Genomic DNA, 16,887 nt, shown 5'->3' with positions numbered 1-16,887 from the left:
AGGAAGTTGGGTTTTTGGGATGTAATTGCAGTCAGAGGGCCAGACCAGACTGTGAGAGAGGATATTAAAAGGGGTTGTCCTTTAAGGGTGGAGGGCGGGTTGGATGGACTATGTCGTGTTTGCAGACAAGGGATTTCACCCTCAGTCCAACTGATCCACAGCCAGTTCTGAGGAAAGGGCTTTTCTGTTCCAGCCTAGGCGTTAGCTGGTACGCTCACAGGGTTGGGGAGTAACTGATTGCATGTAATCGGTTACATGTAATCTGATTGCAAAAAAACTGTAACTGTAGTCAGTACGTTACCAGCTAATATATTGTAATCAGATTACAGATACTTTTGAAAAACTAGATTACTTCTTGGATGACTTTTAAATTGTTGTTTAAATTCATTAAATTCAGCATTGAAAATAGGCCCAAGTTTAAGTTTGTTCGACCTGAGCGAGTCTGACCACAAGTCATTATCATGACACACCAAATGCATTTGATGGATCATTTTTGTCTTCTTCTAATGCCTCGTAATCCAAAAGTTACATTACTGATTACAATTTTGGACAACTAACAGATTACATTTTGAAAGTGACCTACCCAACCCTGTACGCTAATAACGTGTAAGTACCTTATTCGTGAACTAAGGGAAACAGGAAGTTCGCACAATGGAAGTTATGGCAAATACTGTATCTCACGGTCCAATATTTTAATTCAATCTGGTCTTTACTATCAATAGACACAACAATATCCAAATATTATTCCAAAGGAGAAATCTGGAGAGCAATACTTGAAGCCAGAGAGATGAACTCGGGACTTACTGGATGATCATCTTATGTGGATTAATTTTCTTTTCCGCCCCAGACCAACTTATTGCAGTGCCAAAAGCCTCTCCGCTTGTGGAAATCAGGCCTGGAGGCAGAGTCATTAACAGCTGCACACATCACAAATGCACAGTACAGTCAATCTCAACGGAGCTGTGGATTCCATGTGTGAATGAGGTAATTACACCAATACCTGCCCTATGATAATGCTATGGCTCATTTCGCTCTTCCTACAAACAATTCCCAGGCAAAATGTATAGTCGGAGAGGAATTTTCCCCAAAGAATCAGGAAGTTTGTGCTTCTCTGTGCAGTGAGTGGAGGGGGAGGAAAAACATTGGATAACACCAGCTGCAACGGATCAGAGTTCCCCTCCTCACTGCTATAAGAAACCCCTTATCCTTTTTGATTTATTGCCTCAGAAACGTTTGCCTATACAAACGGCTTGCGGGATTCCTTGCTTGCCTCCATTCAAATGGGACATGAACCAGAGAAACAGAAAGAAGATCCCTGGCAATGTATGCCATCACTCGACAGAGAATAACCTAACTCTCGAGCCTTTTGGACAAGACTAAAAGGGTGTATTAAATGCCAAATACCAATTGTTCTGGCAGTCAAAGGACCTCACAGGATGACTTGTGATAACCTTCTGGTAGCATCATGCAAAGTGCACTACACTTCCTTGTAACCCGAATGGATGGATACAGTCTCAGCCCCGCAGTCATTAAACTCATTCCCCAGCCCTCACGTCTTTGCCATATGGGATGCATTGAGCTATGACAGCAGCTCCGCTCTCATCCTGAACCTGGCACAGAGAAATCAGCCTCTTTCCAGGTTTTTTTGCCCACACAACAGGAGTAGAGGCCCTGATTTGGCAGCAAGGATCATTTTGAGGCCAAAATGTGTAAAAAAAAAAAAATCTCTTTCATAATCCTAGTGTACATCATTGTGTTTATTGTTACCGCTATTATCAATCATTTTCTATCTCTATTCAGACAGGATGCAGGTATATACACATGTACCGTAGTTTGAAAATGACCATCAATTGCAGCTGCAGTCCAGTTCTCTCTCTCCCGCCGGACCTCGAGTTGGTTCAAGTCCGGATAGATTCTTTATTGTACTGAAGAGCACCTGCGTTGCAGCCTCATAGCATGACAATGGCAAGATTGAGTGGCCGTCAATAGGCCCCGCGGTAATAACCCCAAGCTCCCTGACTGCAGCAGCACTACTTCACCATAAGTACATGTTTAAGAGCACCTTCCCACCAAAAACTCCCCATGCTGTACTATGCTATCTCATGTTTTGAGAAAGCCAAGATGTCTCCCCAACAACTTTCCAAGTGTAGTACATCAGTGTTGATAGCAAGCAGCGGAGTAATGACATCACCAATCACTATTAGGAAGCCTCCTCAGAGCATTGATTTACTTGCATACTCTTAACACGACGCTGTGGTTCAACTCCTCCTCTAAACATTTCACATAAATTCATGACTCACACTTTTCCATGGACTACTGCTGCTCTCCCACACACATTACAGGGGCCTTTTGCCATAGTCTGTACACTGTGGCATTAATGATGTCGTAAATGATGACTGTGTTTGCCTGGGTTACGACATGTCATGGAATAGGGCCACACTTAACATAATATAGGTCTTATACCAGTGTAATAACCAGTGTAATTGTCACGAGGTGGAAAAGTGACAGGTTCGTTTGGGTCTGGGTCGAGCAGGCAGAATGAGGAAGCAGACAACAAAAGCCATTTTCAAAGATTTAATAAATACATATAAGGCACGGTTTCCAACAGTTTCAAAATGTACTTTTGCTCATGTCAGTTACTGGCCATTCTGTGACTGAAGAACACATTAGAAAATGAATACACAAACAAACCAAAAAGACAAACCAACAGGGGGCGTAGGAAGAGGTGCAGCCCAGGAGGCCATTTTCTTCAAACAGCCCAAAGATTTTTATAACTAAACCAAGATAAACCACAGCTTGTCGTTTCCAATAGGAACAAATTGGTCATAGTGGGCAAAGCCAAGCACGTGCTAGTGATATCCTATTGGCGCGTTCTAGTATATGTTTACATATTTCCGTTAGGGAACGCTTACTCTGTGAAGTGTGCGTATGCAATAACTCAATTTGCCTTTGCACTCCTTCTAAACAGCACAATTTTAAAAAACCTTTACAAAGGGTGAAGTCTACAAAACTTAGTCCACTCTGTTCATAACAGATTATAGTTTTGGGAACAAAAAAACTGTATTGAGATCAAATGTTTAATTGATGAGAAAATGTGCAGAATGTCGTCAAAAATCCCTCACATATCATCGTCTCCAACTGCCCGGCAGTAGGCTTCCTCTCACTACCATATTTGGTAGTGAGTGAAAACTCCAACCGGATGCTTCACATTTATACATCCAGTGAAATATCTGTCTCATGGTTCTATCTGTGTCACAAACATCAGTAGCCACCAAACGCTTGCCACATGCAAAACAGGGCTCCACTGTGCCTCTGAACTGAATCCCATCCTGTGGGCAGCTGCCTGTAACACAACCACAAGGGGGTTTAAATACAAGTAGGGAACATAAAATTAATCAATCAGATTGCTTCCTGCATTAACAAAGGAATTAGTCCCACCTGTAAGCCTGTGACATAATTACCCTGTAACAAACTAGTAATAAGTAAATACACCGTCATTCAAGTCCACCATATTTCAGGAATTCTGACTTAAATATTGGTCTAAAAATGTTTGTATTTAGTACAGAAGTACTATGTAAAAACGTGTGTAGGTAGTGCTTTTTGTCTCAAGCGGAAGACCATAATAGGCAAGAGTCCATGGATAATGACACTTTCAAATGAACACATTACCGTAAAAGTAAATGTAATTGAGAACAAAATAGGCTAAATGACACTGTATGTTTCATGTTGTCCCCCTCTGAAATGACCCCTCCTAACCCCTAGAGCAAAAGGCTCCACAAAAACGACAGATGTGAAACTATAGATCACGATCCACAATAAGAGCGGAGTTAACCTTGGAGGTCTGGGGAGCAGTCCGGTTCAAAGAACATGGGTCTTGAGCTATTTGTTTTGGGAGGCTTTGCTGAACAGGACCTGCTGAGTTTCCAATGCTATATCTCAGCCATGGCCCTTTTCCTGCCTGGGTTCAAAGGTCACTGTTGTCTGTTGCCATAGACACAATATAGGGAAATTATCTTGCTTTCCAGCTAATGTGAATATTTGCACACACAAGAGATTTCTAAAGGGAGCGTTTTTGCTTAATAATAGGTGCAAGGAGTAATGATGGTTGTTGGTGGTCAAAATAAAAACATTAACAGAACAAGACAATGGTGTTTTTTATTCAACCACCAATGCCAATTTTGACAGGAAAACAGAGGCCTTTTTATTGCACTACTGTTTGTGTTATCTTAGGTGGCCTCTACCATACAGAATCCCAAATCATCCATTAAACAAATACACATCATAAACTATGCATGGTAGACATATCCGAAACGCTTTTCCAAGCCCAAATCCTCTGGCAACTTTTTTTCTCTGAATGGCCTACCTACAAAATTACATGTTGGATGAGAGAGTGCCTATTCTTCCTTATTCTTCCAGTTCTCATGCCGCACGTGTGTCTTCCAAAATGAAAGGTTTTTTTTGACTTTTTCCCCGTTTTGAAGTACTGATAAACGGCTGAAAGCCGATCTCGAAGATGGACATTGAATTTGATGTTTCGCAGTCCAGAGCAATGCCACATGTATGAAACAGGAGAGGCCATTCACTTTCTCCTTCTCTTAATGTGTCCGTTCCTCAATGACCAAGTGTCTGAGTTTGAACTCGAAGAGGCCCGATTCTAATATGCTGTACAGTGTTTGACAAAAGCTTCAAGGTGTGACATCAATCTATCTGGGATATTCTGCAGCACAGAACAATGATCAGACACATCTGTGCTTGTTTGAATAGCATGGACTGGGCCGAGCCTATTGGCTTTGGGTATTGTGTTATATAGGATTGTATACTCTTATTGCTCACACTTCAGACCAATATTGCATTGAGAGTATAGACATCTTCCCTCTGCAATAATTGTTTCCATATTCTTGGTTCTTCTGGTTAATATTGTTAATATTGAGCTGTGTTCTTTATTATGTTAGAAGCTCAAGAAAATGTTTCCTGGTAAGAAAACAGCAGCTGTTGGTTCAAATCCTGATTCTGCTGCCATAAATCATTTAGGACTATAAGGGCGAGTGCAGGTTTATGTCAGATAAACACAGGTTGTGTGGGGACAATGTATGCTCATTATTACAGCCATGTTCTTTCCCCTTCAACTGCCATGTCTAAGCCAGCATTAGCACAGCCAATGGTGTTTGCCCTCACATTAGGACTGCAACTCTGCAGTCTTCCCGAAGCAAGAGTCCGCCAAGAATCCTAAGACCCAATTTTGGTTTCCAGCATCAGTCCGTTCCAATGGACAAAGAAAGGAGGAGGGCGGAAAATGCACGGGGCAGTCCATTTCAAAGGTTTCTGTTTCTATTTTCTCAACAAACCTACTGAAAGATGGGGTGTTGTTTGTCTTTCTTTCTTCAGAACTTATGGCCCGATATATCCGTTGGGTCATTCCAGATCTTCCAACCTCCAGTCTATACCATAATAACACTGAAATTCATATATGTTCTCAGAGATCCCCAGTGTCACACACATGTGAGACTTTTCCCTTGGATTCACACGTTGTCTCCGATGGAAAAGTTGAAGAGGGGAAAGGCCCACCCAGGATTTGCAAACGCACCTCTCACTTTCACCTGGCGCCCAAAAACACAGCCGTCATGCTGATTACACGTTTACAGCAGATCTCAATTAGTGTTATTATTGGGTAGGAGGCCGTTTTTCTCATTACAGTCTTCTGTGTGATAATTTCATTGTTTCCACACTCAGGCCTTTGTCCAGGGAGACTTTTATTAACAGGCTTTTTGGTTACGTCAATGAGAGGATTTTGAATTGCACACTCCAGAATGTCCAAGAGATGTTTTGCCGGCCAAGTGCGTATGTAATTATGATGGAGCATTGCGAGTTGTCAGAGCATGTGTGTGTGTGTGTGTGTGTGTGTGTGTGTGTGCGTGCGTGCATGCATGCCTATATGCGAGATAATCGTCCTGTCATGTCAAACACATTCTCGGCAGGACAATTGACAGCTGATTGGGGGGGTTGGGTTCTTGTGAGTGAGGGGTCCACTGCCTCCCAAATGGAGGACAGACAGACGCTGGAAGGACCGACAGTGGACCGCTGTGAGAGCTCTGGATCCGCCTGAACCTTCCAACTTCACAGAGGTCACAGCTTACAGTGGGAACGCAGCCACCTTAGTCCGATTCCAATACATGCAACTTCAAAGACTCCTCGGGGCTATGTCCTCCATCCTTCACCAGCTCTCAATATGTTACATTCTGGCCCTCACTCAAATCGTGATTGCTTCCATAGTCAAGAATTCGATTTGGGGGAGTGTGATTGTTTTTGGGGAAAACACTTGTTTCTTTGGTAACTATTTCGATGTGCATGACAATAATGACAATACAATAAAGGAGTTACTGTTTTCACTAAATGGATAAGAGTGCTCCGATTTGGAACGGCGTGACTCCATACATGTTTCTATGCAACCTGGATACTGTCACTTTATTGCAGTCTATTAGAAATGAATCCTATTTTATCCATGTTAACCAAGTTTACAATAATCTACTACTTAGTTAAAGTTGCACTATGCAGAAATCGCTCTGCCATTTCCTGGTTGCTAAAAAAATTCTAATACTTCGTCTAATTTTAGTTTACGTGACAAAACGAGCTAGTATAGTGTAGAGAATCAATGTACCATCTAAACCGCTGTGAAATATATTTTCCATAACCAAAAATATTGTATTTTCAGCCGTTTGAGGCTGGTGTACAAAACCCAAAGTAAAAGACGCAAAAACGAAAGTTAAGAACTGGAATCATAGAAATAGAGAACATATGCCACTTCTTAGACTGAGAATGCTTCTTAGAATAGAGCACATATGCCACTTCTTAGACTGAGAACGCTTCTTAGAATAGAGAACATATGTCACTTCTTAGACTGAGAACGCTTCTTAGAATAGAGCACATATGCCACTTCTTAGACTGCGAACGCTTAGAATAGAGCACATATGCTGCTTCTTTAATGAGAATTACATATCTATAACTCACATTTCGATATGAATTTGATTGGTTCGCACAAAAACATACACATTGCCACTTTAACACCATAAAGGCTTCAGTTAACAACCACAGATTCACATACAATAGCTTTGCAGCAGAGACATCGTTAACGTAATTTTTTTCATTTTTAGTCATTTAGTAGACACTGTTGTTTACAAAGCATTTTTCATTTTTTAAATTTAACTAGGCCAGTCAGTTAAGAACAAATTCTTATTTACAATGACGGCCTACCCCAGCCAAACTCTAACCCGGACGACTCTGGGCTAATTGTGCGCCGCCCTATGTGACTCCCAATCATGGCCGGTTGTTATACAGCCTGGACTTAAACCAGGGTCTGTAGTGACATCTCTAGCACTGAGATGCAGTGCCTTAGACCAATGCGCCACTCGGGAGGTCTGTGACAAATACAATGTGATTTGATTTGAAACAGACTTCCATTTTTTCCTTTACAAGAGCAATTATAGTTGGGCTAACTGCACATCAGCAGATTTTTCACCTAGTCGGTTCGGGGATTCGAATCAGCAACCTTTTGGTTACTGACCCAAAACTCTTACGTGCTAGGCTACCTGCAACCCTAATCACTTCCAATCTGTTACACCAGGGTCTTTCCACCTGAAAAAGCACCAGAAAGAGGTGTTCGACCTCCACTATCTCAGATTGTTCTGAAATTATTTTTTGTAGTTAGTAACAGATATGATTAGCATTGCAAAAACATTTTGTTTAAATATAATTTGGTCTCTGAGATATTTAGCTAATTGATTGCACTCAAATGTGTAATTTTATTTATAGGATTCAGATAATATTGAGTAACTATAGTACCCAACATCCAATTTGGACCAAACATACCAATTGTCAGAATCCACCCACAGACCCCCATGCCAATCCCACCCTAACAACCAGTATACAGTGTAAGTGATCTTGGTTTGACAAGTAGTATGAAGCTGTGGCTTGGGAGTATTGCTGCTCCATACTATGTAATGTATACCCCTGTGAATCTGGTGATGTTTTTTCCCCTGTTAAGAGAAATTAGTAAACTGATTTGCTTTTATGGAGGACGAGCTTGAATTGTGAGGAAGACCACACAATTTATTTCATCATGAGCCAAATCTATTGGTTTTCTACCCAAAGCTGCAAAGAAAATGCTGTGATCTATTTAATAAACACAATAGAGCAGCAAAATCGAAAAGAGTGTGGAGGTATAGCAGGAACAGCGACATCTCGTGGTCAAAACTTGGTACTTTCACACTCCTTTCTGGTAAATAATGCAAGCGACTTCAATTACTAATTTCTCTGAACACGGTGAAAAAAACCTAACCAGATTCACAGGGAATACATGACATAATATGGAGAAGCAATACTTCAAGTCACAGCTTCATTCTACAAAAACATAGAAAATTGCTACTGTTTGTTGGTTATTGGCTTGGGATTGGCATGGGGTGTGGGAGGTCCGTGGATGGCTTTGGACAATTTCTTTGGATTCCCCATGTCTTACTCATTGGTAGGAAAACGTTTGGTCCAAATTGGATGTTGGGTACTATATTTATTGAAATAATCTACATCCTGTAAATTAAAATGGCCAATTTGGGTGCAATAAATTAACTTCATTTCTCAGAGATAACATTTTATGTATACAAAATAATGTTCCGGAAATGCCAATCGTACCGGTTTCTAACTACAACTTCAGAACAATCTGAGATGATGGGTGTTATAGCTTGCTGAAATGTCATGGAACGACTCACTAGTCTTCTCGTGGAAAGGGTCTTGTTCTGACAGATTTCCTAGTGTTGACCCTCCCCAGCAGCATGCCCAATTTCTCTGTCTGTGTATAGAAGCAGAAGGTTTGAAGTCATCATGGTTGGACCTTGGAATAATATATGTTGTTCTACCCCAGAGTCCAGAGCCAACGACATCCCTCTGTTCAACATCCAGTGGACTCTTCCCGCTTTTTACTGCCAAAAAGTCTCCGCAATGTCTGTTACTCAGGGGGTGGCAAACGTCAACCGCTACCCCATGACTCCAATCCATAAAGGTTCATTGATAATGAAAATACCTGAAAAGAAAATACCCTTTCATAAATAAAATTGTAAGCCTAAACAGGGAGGATTTAAAAATCAGGGTATGCCACAAAGAAAATACACAGGCCTTTAGATGAATGGATATTCTTTATACACAGTTCTATAATTGCTGTTTCTCTTTGGGAAGCGTGTGGGCTTTGTCGGGTTGGGCTTTAGCTCTGTGACAGACCCATATAGGATTTACAGTAGCAAGGTAGTCCCTTTTTAGTGTCCATTTATTCAATGTGTTTTCAGTGTCTGACACATTTTTATATTGTAGATTGGTGTTTCTGAAACCTCACCCCCATCCCTCCTCAAACTGGCACCAGTTGCCTATCCATCAGTTACATCGCTGACACCAACTCAATCATTTCTCAAATGCTATCTTTAGGAATCTAGGCCCTCAACGTATGGACACATTAGCTAGCCAACTCTGATACAAAAAAAATGTTTAGAAGCAAGTGAGGAGGGGTTTATGTTCTTTTATGTTCTTCAGCTATTGACGACCTGATAAGTGTCAACAATTAGGTGTCAACACGTCAAAAGACGACAACGGACGGAAGAGATGACGGAAAAGATCCAGCCAGAGTTAAGATGGTAGCTTAAAGAAAGTAACATCTGCATCTTGACTCATTCATTTTTTTTCTTCTTACTTATCTTTCTTCTTTTGTACCTCTCTTGCCATTTGCTTGGAGCATCTTTTCCATCCCAGACAGCTGGGCTGGGTTACAGACTGCTTGACCACAGGCCGACAGACAGACCGGTAGATGCAGACGGTTCAATTCTCACGTCACCCGTCTGCGTGGCAGAGACACAGGGGCAACAGGAAAACCATTCGTTCCTACCGCCCCCACTTCTCTGCCCCTGTAATGCCATGGATATTTTTTCACATTGCTACTACGATCACTGTGCCATACACCATATTTTGCGCCCCTAATTTGCGTTATTCAAAACATACTTCTGGAAAAGCGTGTGAAGGCATGGGAGTGAGGTTTTCTTAATCATGTTTTTTGGAGACCAAAAGAAGTAATGGGCTCCCTTGCCTTCCCTTGAAGGCCTTTCTGGGAGAGGATGGGCTGTGTCGTGTTAGTATGCAGGGACTCGGGGAGGCTCAAGTTTTCAGATTGTTTTGCAAATGTTTTAGAGTTTGTTGTCATACCTAATTTTGGGTGAAAGAGGGGAGGCTGCATTCCTGTGGTGGAGGAGACGGTCATCGGAATAGTCAAGGCCCACTCTTCTGCTGGGGAGTAGACTACTGTGTGTTGAGCAGAGCAGCAGAGCAGACAGACAAGGTATCCATAGAGAGAAAACCCTGCTGACAGGGGTAGACAGGTGGGAAACATTGTAATAACATCGGAGATGGGGGTTTGAGGTGTGTGTGTGTCCATCTGTGCGTGCGCACGCTTGGGAGCGTGCACACTTCCATGTCTGTGTGTGTGTGTCCGCGTGTGCATGTGGGCGTGCACACTTCCCTGTTTGTGTGTTCTGGCATACACTTCTTTCATCTGAGCTCCCTGCTGCTGAAGAATCTCACTCAAAGTACTGAGTTCATTTTCTCTTCAGCGTCATTAAGAGGTTATCAGGCAGCTGTGCACAGGGAAGAGAAGGTTCTCTATTCTGTCAAAGCATATTTATGTATAGGAAATAACTCGTATGTTTTACTTCAGCACACTGAAGTGAAAAGTGTTTAAGTGCCTTTATCTATAGGTTTGAATCTGCTTTACAAAATACGTCAAGATGTCCAAATAGAAAATGCGCCTGTTGGATTTTTATGAGGGAAAAGGGGGGGGGGGGGGGGGTTATCTTGAATTCAACTGATATTCTGATTCAGTGGACGGTGTGGAGTGGAGCTCTATAACTGAAGACACATTTGAGAGACGTCTCAACAGCTGCCAAAGGGCTCCACAGACAGCAACACTGGTGAAAGAGGGACCTCTACTGGCTTGAGCCTTTTATTGTTTTTTTGTTGTACAGACCCTCATGTTGTTTCTGTGCCGATTGAACCTGATAGCGAGATTGAGTTGATGCCAGATACATGGCAATCAAATGAACCCCTTTAAAAGGTTTACGACCTGGCTGACCATATTTTCATTGTGACAACTATTGTCATGGCTCTCTTCTACAGTTAGTAACATGCTTTTATAAACATATTTCATGCAATTCTACCTCATTTTACATGACTGGAGAGAAGCAGAATCTTTTTTTAATACCGCAACAGAGCATGACAACAAATGAGGGCATATTGCAGTACCAACGGCGTTTGATTTCTATACAGGTCATTGTTAAAAAAGAGGACAGTCTAAGTTTGGACAAGTGCTAAAGTTGTCTATCAAGTGTAACAATTGAGTGGAACAGAACCAGTTACAACTGAAGTATCTGATCTTCAATCAATTTGAGAAGGGAAAAAAAGACATTTGTTTTTAATATAATAATAATAATAATAAATGCCATTTAGCAGACGCTTTTGTCCAAAGCGACTTACAGTCATGTGTGCATACATTCTACGTATGGGTGGTCCCGGGAATCGAACCCACTACCCTGGCGTTACAAGCGCCATGCTCTACCAACTGAGCTACAGAAGGACCACAACATAGCAACCGCATATAATTAGGTGGGTCTATATGCACTTAACTTTTTTTTCATTTGGGAAACTAGCATTTTCTAACTTATTCTATTTTATTCGATGATATTGTCATTACAAAACATGTGTTGACTGTGATTGGGGCATGGGAATATACCGTAAGAGCATCTGCTAGACTGAAATTAACAAACTAGGCATGCATAGCTCACCGCATGATCCTCAAATCAGACTTGCCAAACTCGTGTTTCTAAAAGTGAATTCAAATGCACTGTAGAATGACTTCATAGCCTAACAAGGCATTTTTCTTGAATTATTATTTAATTGTAAGTTTAAAAAACAAACATTTTTTTGCATAAAACTTTACACAGCCTAAATATGAGATATACAGGCATGTTGTTGAAGTGCTGTTGTTGATGTGTTGTTGAAATGCTGGGCGCTCCTGCCAGCCTGTAACGTGTCACAAATGCTTCACAATTGCTTTCTTAAATGGCAGGCTATCGCCTTGAAATAATAATAATAATAATATATAGCCTAAATAATTCATTTTCGTTCCTTCTTAGTTGCTCCCAACTGATTTAGAGTTAGCATGCAGTTTAATAGCCTGTTTAAAAGTTGATGGTCAATTGAAAGTGACTGATTCACACATTACTTCCCGAGCAAAGTCGTTTTTTTTTTTTAATAGGATGAAGTGCAGCCTCCAAATGTCATAAAGACAAATTCCATATGCACCGGAGTCACGTCTTTCCCCGGGGTTTTACAGCTTGTTTTTAGCATAAAGCATTGATGACTAAAGCATTGTTAACTGGTTATAGATCGCTTTATATAATCAGGTCCATACATTTTTTTTCACTGACACAGATATTTAAGGAGTCCATGGTGTCTGGAGGACTTGGCTGACAAAATCTACGGACATTAAAACTATGGTTTCATCTGTCAAACAGGTAGACCTACCTGTTCTTTCTTGGATAGGAAGAAATAGGTTCCAACACAAAGCCTTTCTTGCTGTAAGTAGCCTAAAGTCAAAATAAAAACGAAAGACTGTTGAATTAAATGAATTAGGCCTTCTCGAATGATCCTACTTTCACCACCCGTGCACTGTCCATCTTCGCAGCTGCCGCTTCAGAGTAATGGAAGTTATGCATATTAATTGAATATGGCTTATTGTGAGGTCAATAACTCGGATAAATAGCTTCATCCATCTGTCAACTGTAGCAGTAGCAAGCTTACCTCCGGTCCTCCTCCTCATCTTTGCGCTCTCTCTCGAACTGATCAGGGCATCAGTAGGCCTAGTCCGCGCACACAGCTATTGAATTCTTTGGACAAATAAACAAATATTTTCAGAAGAAGCCTTTGACTCCCCCGTTGAAGTGTCACCGTACACAGCACAGCCATTGGTTAGGCAGCACAAAAGGGTTTACATCAGCAAGAGCAGGGCAGGCCGGGGCTCATCATTGGGCTAGCCTATCCATTGGCGTGTGTAATGCAGTGTAGTTTTATATCCATCCCAGCAGCGCAAAAACTCAGGAATGACATTTTCTTAGAAATATAACTTTGCCATGTGCTTCTCCGAGCATACCCTTATAAGGCTAGGCCTAGAGTATAGGCCAGGGCTACTCAACTCGTACCCTATGAGGTCCGGAGCCTGCTGGTTTTCTCTTCTTCCATGATTATTAATTGCACCCACCTAGTGTCCCAGGTCTAAAATCAGTCCCTGATTAGAGGGAAGCAATGAAAAAAAATGAGGTCCAGAGTTGAGTTTGAGGGAATATGCTATGGGTCATTTGATTGAGACCACACTCGGCGCACCCCATATTGCGAGCCTATCAGAGAATCAGGGATGAGCGGCAGCATCGGGCACACAGAGATATAATAAGCAACTAATTCTCAAACCCTGAGCAATATGACATTTAAATCGATTACAAATTACATGACCCACCCCTGGACTCATTTTTTTAAATACTCACTGAAATTGAAAAAGCATAACCTTCCCCCATTTTCCTCTGGGTAACAATTGTGTAAATTTCGACCGCTCCCTTACTAGTTGTTGTTTATGGCCATCACGTGAAAAATAATTACGTCTATTTAGCGGGAAATCTACATTTTGCCATAACGTTCAAGAGGTTTTAAGTAACTAAACATGCCAACATTTGCAATCTTGTTTACGACGGCACACCTTATGTCAACATTACATTTGTTGTGTGTAACAAAGAAGTGTTAAAAAAAGGTTCTGCAATACTTATGAAGCGTTGATACCCAGTATCCTGATACCCAGAATCCTCCTGCTTTTATCAACACTCTACAAGTTGGTGGACTATCATCGTGATTTAAGGGGTCCTGAGAAGAGCTTTGCAGCTGGTCCATCTAGCGGAAATCGCTCAATTCTGCCTCTTGGGCAAGATTCGTGAGAATAAAACGTCAACTGGCCTGAGAAGAGGCCTTACTTTGCATCATGGTAGATTTTCCCAAAGAGTGGAGGGGGCGGTAAGGGCGGGAGCTCGTTTTTAATGGACAGGAGGAGGGAGAGGGAGGGGAAAAAGGGAAAGGACAAGAGCTATAAAACACCCCCCCCCCTTTAGTGATGGCTGACAGAACCTCCAGATTATTTCCCCCAAGGATACTTAGCAGGCTCTTCCCTCATTCCTTCTTTTATTGTTGAAAAAAATTCCAGTTGGGTATCAGGAGTGGGAGGCTCAGGAAGATGAAAAGAAAAGAAACACCGCTGAGCAGAAATGATGCTTCAGGACCTGCCTGGCACTAAGGTATTTAGACCCTGTGAGAAAATAGATTACAGATGGCTCCTAAAGTTGCAGGGCAAAATATCTCCAGTCTGGGGCACCTTGTATCCCTTATGGGTGCCAGCCAGATGGAATGATACCTTGCTGTTTTCACATTCAAACTCATAGCAAGTCATTGTAGTAGACAGGGTTCCAAAAGTGACTCAGAGGTATATATATATATATATATATATATATATATATATATATATATATATATATATATACTCAACACCTGGAATGACATATGGAGGGATGTGTACAACTCTATTGCACACAATTCCATAGCAAATCCAAGAGGATTATAACAAGCCAAAATGAGAGGACTAGAAATTCAAAAGTATCATACATTCCTGAGGGTCATTTACTTTATAATTTAACTTTAAACCTCTGAGATTTTTGTTGGGGTCATTCTCTTGTGATTTACCGACCATTTGCAAGAATATTGGCGATTTTTACAACTGAATTAACAATGAAACATGTAAGGCGTAAAATCAAGCACTACTTCTTGCCAGGTTAAATAGCCCATTTTGCTAAAACTAGGCCTACGGTCCTCTGCATAACACGTAAAAAGTCCATCTGTCTTCTAGACACACTAAGAGTTGGAGGTGCGCTGACATACGTCTTATGCAGCAGTAAACTGAGTCGTTTCTCCCCACCAGCTGAAGCTTGTAATGACCCAGCCTACGTCACTTCACCCTGTAGCCTGGCTGCCTGTATAGCAGGCCCGTGGTGGGCGTCCCGTCACCCCCCCCCCCCCAAACCCACCTAGTCACCCCCGGTCACGCCCCAGTCACCCCGCCAGCTGTAAAATAAGCTGCTCCCGCTCGCCAACAGTGGGGGGTAAACGGTGTGTCAACAATTCTCCGTCGAGCCATGAGTCCTCACCAACCCCTTCTCTGTTTGCACCCCGAGCTCTGAAGGAGCCCCCTATCCTCTTTGTTTGGAGAGTGCTATCCTCTTTGTTTGGAGAGCGCTCATTGAAGCTGGACAAAAGGGAGCCGCTGAGGTGGAGGGGCTGTGGGTGCTTACTAGCACACTGGATATCAACGCCACTACTATCCTCACTTGACAGAGCCACTCACTTGTTTTTACGGAGCAACTGTTCTGCGGGTGATGTCATTGTGAGTTTAAGAGTTTAAGACTAAGAATAACATCTTGCTTTCGGTAGTGTTGGTGCCACAGGGATGTTCATGTGGAAGCATAGCGCCGCGTGGGTGTCACAGTTTGGCCGTGCAGCCCCTCTCCAAATCCCAACGCCTAACCCCTTGTGAGTGTTTACGCACTCCAGGGTTAAACATTTATATATCCCTCTAAACACGGTGTCAAACAACCACATCATTCCACTCTGTTGTGCATTAACATACAGACGACGACTTTGTCTTTTCCTCCGAGAGAGACAGAAAAAGCCCCCCAAAACATCCACAATAATGAATCTGGTCTAACCCAAAAGTGAGACCTTTCAGTAAACAACTTTCACCTCGTTTAGGGTGAAACCTCATCTGTGAGATCGTGAGGAACCAGACAGGTCTCAACGTTCTGGCGATATTTTCTCTTTAATGAGCAAGAAACCTCTGCCAGAAGCCATATGTCTGTCGCTTGTTAGAACCAGAGGTCAGGAACGAGTTGAGAAGTGAAGTGTTTTCTGAAGAGACACGTAGAGGCATTCCTTAACATGAACCCTGTGTCCCCCCATAAAGTGGAACATTTACAAACAATCGAACAACTCCCAGCCACTTCTATGTACAACCGCTAGGTGTGGACTTCACGCTTAGACAAGCAGCCGAATAGACAAACGCACATTACACACACACAGCAAAATACAAGTCTCTGGGTCTCACTTTTTTTGTGGGGGGGATTTATCCTGGTGTAAATGTACATGTGTTTTCCCTGGCTGCGACTAAGGTTAAACATAAAAATGCTATTCTTGTCATACTTATAATGGTGCCATTAATAAACCCTATAAAGAGTGCTCTTAGAGGTTGGGTTCTGCATGGACGGGTTTATAACTTTTCATTGTGTGCAAATTCAACGGGTTTCCAGCTGCCACACATAGTTAATCCTTGGCTACACCTTTGCCTTCCAGAACACCTTAAGGTCATGTGACTTTACACCTGGCGGTGACACGGAATCCTCTTGTGGGTGACATAGAAAGGAACTAGGCCACGTCTTCGAAAACAAACCCCTGGCGAATTGGCGAATGAGAGGAGGGAACGTGCATCGGCGCGTGTTGTCTTCTGCTCGTCAGCTCGAGTCATCGTCAGGATTGGTAGAGTGACAAGACAATCTCAGGTGTTTTTATATGTTTTTCCTTGTTGATTACTGTGTTCCACTAGTGTGTCTGGAACTAGACAATGACCGGAACATCTGGCCAAACAAGAAAGCACTGAGCAAAGGACATTAGACTGTAACACAGCTGCATATCACTCTCCGGCACAGTCATGGTCATGGAGTGCTTTCA

At 42.2% G+C, this 16,887-nt stretch overlaps 1 long non-coding RNA gene across 3 annotated transcripts; it reads right to left on the bottom strand.

Annotated features, from left to right (window-relative positions):
- Positions 1–2,559: 2,559 nt before the first annotated feature.
- LOC124010507 lies at positions 2,560–13,397 on the bottom strand. 3 transcript variants are annotated; one of them, XR_006834452.1, is made up of 6 exons: positions 12,880–13,397; positions 12,604–12,665; positions 10,566–10,658; positions 10,231–10,383; positions 8,757–9,067; positions 2,560–3,343 (listed from the first exon to the last, which is right to left on the bottom strand). It is a non-coding gene; the product is annotated as an uncharacterized LOC124010507 (long non-coding RNA). The 3 variants fall into 3 exon arrangements; XR_006834450.1 differs by lacking the exon at positions 2,560–3,343 and having other exon boundaries at positions 7,390–9,067; XR_006834451.1 differs by lacking the exons at positions 2,560–3,343; positions 10,566–10,658 and having other exon boundaries at positions 7,390–9,067.
- Positions 13,398–16,887: the final 3,490 nt, after the last annotated feature.

Source organism: Oncorhynchus gorbuscha, linkage group LG23, assembly GCF_021184085.1.
Source record: "Oncorhynchus gorbuscha isolate QuinsamMale2020 ecotype Even-year linkage group LG23, OgorEven_v1.0, whole genome shotgun sequence".
Lineage (NCBI taxonomy): Eukaryota > Metazoa > Chordata > Actinopteri > Salmoniformes > Salmonidae > Oncorhynchus > Oncorhynchus gorbuscha.
Note: the sequence above shows the minus strand (reverse complement) of the source record. Positions and strands in the feature narration are given on the sequence as shown.